The sequence below is a fragment of the Galeopterus variegatus genome, unplaced genomic scaffold, assembly GCF_000696425.1.
Source record: "Galeopterus variegatus unplaced genomic scaffold, G_variegatus-3.0.2 Scaffold1302, whole genome shotgun sequence".
In the NCBI taxonomy this organism is placed as follows: domain Eukaryota; kingdom Metazoa; phylum Chordata; class Mammalia; order Dermoptera; family Cynocephalidae; genus Galeopterus; species Galeopterus variegatus.
This window is the reverse complement of record NW_007727413.1, coordinates 53,824-56,114: the sequence shown is the minus strand read 5'-3', so window position 1 is coordinate 56,114 and position 2,291 is coordinate 53,824.

Sequence of the window (2,291 nt, the reverse complement as noted above, 5' to 3'; positions counted from 1 at the left end):
CACCAGGCACCTGTGATCACTCTTGTCTGCCTCCAGCCAACACATCTCTCTCAAGCACCTTTCCCCGTGACTGACCCCTGGAAAACCAGAGTCTCATAGCTCACCAGCTCCATTTCTCATTCCTGTTTTGGGGTTGTACACTCAAGGGCTTTTCCTGCCATGCTTTCAACAAAGCATAGGTTTGGGAACATGAATCCGTTGATGTCGACTGAATCTGGGTGGCTCTTCAGTATGAAGGACAAAACGTGAACAAAGTGTTGGGTCACAGAAGGATCCTTGGAAAGGAAGCTTGTGCCGTGGTCCTCCAGGAGCTGCTGAGTCTCTGCAGCTCGTTTCATCTCCCTCTGAGGATCTTTGTCGAGAAAGATCCCTCTGGACTAGGCCGCAGACCCTCCTTCCAGCCCCACCCCCTAGGCCTCTCTGCAGACCGGTCCAGCTAGAGCCTGAAGCCAGGTGGGGCTCCTCTCTGGTTCCAGCTAGCCTCAATGAGCCTTCTATTCATGCCCAAGTGCCCTGCTGAAAGGCACATTGAGGAAGCCAACCTTTCCCCTCTGGATGTGGCAAGGGTTTCCTGCCCGGTGCAACCCAGAACATCTTCAGGGAGAGGACTTAGGTGAAGCATGGATTTGTCCAGTCATCGTCACAAGGCCACCATAACGGTCTGGGGACAGAATTCTGGGTCTTCTCTCTTTTTCTTGTCCATATTAACCTGATCATAAAAGATGATGATATGTCTGTTGACCTTAAAGAAACTGAGGCAAAACATATAATGCATAGGATTTACTGAGCCAATATGACAGTTGCAAGTGGAGAAACATAGAGGTCAGGTCACTCTGAGAAATGCGCTCTGAAGAGGACCAGCAGAGTTTAGAATTTTATAATCACAACAAGGGAGAAGGATCAAAAGAGAGAGAGAGGACAGCCCTGCCTAATCGGTTCTTCTACTGGTCGTACATGACATATAGATTTAGGATTGTTACTAGGTTACGGACATTCTACATGCAGGCATCTAGAATAGGGGTTTCAAGAAGCATTCTAGGTTAGTTTATGACTTTTAAGTGCTATCCCGACTGTTTCTAAGTAAAAATGGTCGAATGATAACATTTTCCAGGACAGGTGGACGTGACTACTGGCTTATCCCAGATCTCCCAAGGCACTATAATTTAGCTGATCTGGTCAGAGCAGATTTTTTTGTTATGTCACAAGGTGGTGGAGGAAGTCACATACTTGTAACCGGATAGGACTACTTTGTGTGACCATATTATCCCTCAGTCGAGGTGTGAATGTGATCATTTGATACCTTCTATTAGCCAAAAGTCTCTTTCCCCCTAAGGCTGTAACCATAATTTCATAGCCCACAGTAACTTAGTAAATGTGTTGCTTTAAGCTCTTGGTACTGGGGAAGATGTTTACCCTCCCACCTAACAGCACCTAACCTGTCATGCCTCCCGAGCAGCAGAGGTCATGAGAAGAGACCCTTGGTACAGTAGGAGCAGTTCTTGCTCTGGTGGTATTTTCACCCACTCCCCTAATGTGGCTTTTGAGGTGTTTGCGCGTGAGCAGGCTCCTGCGAATTTACATGGCCCTGTCACCTGAGCCTCAGGACTTTCTGAGCAGCATCAAGGCAGTCCTCATGGCAGCTGTGTAGAGCAGCTGTAGAAATGCTCTAGCGTTTCCTCTTTCAAGAAGATCTGAGCCCTGGGACTCTTGTCCAGAGTCCTGAAATGGGTCAGTACTGTAACAGGGAAGTCATCCCTCTGCTGTCTTTGTATGATGGTACCAGGGGTGCTGGGAGAGGAGGGAGACACAGCCTTGATTCTTTTCCCTTTGGTGTACTCTGTACTGTCAAGATTTCCTGGAAAGCTCTCATTAAATGCCCACATTAAGGGCATTTTTATATTGATTTTTTATTGACTTTTATATTGATTTTTAAGAACTTTTACGTTGCTTTTCCTTTTCATTAAGTCAAGACAATTAGGAAAAAATAGTCCTGATAATAGAGAAATCTGTGTGGGAGATGTTCAGTTTTTTCTTTTGGTCAACATTTTTCTTGAATCGTGGGGAAGGTGCCACGGGAACTGCCAAAGTCAAGTATGGGGGCTGTGCTGAGCAAGGATGTGGGGTGAGTGTGAGATTGGTAGCCGTCGGAAGGGCTCTCAGGGTCTTGTCTCACTGGGTGGAACGAAAGTCCCAGTGATACTGTCTTTGTGTCCCAGGAGCCTGATACAGGACAGCACAAGATGAGAAGGAGGGTTCGTGCAGGTGCGCCTGCGCCGTCTGTGAAAGTGAGC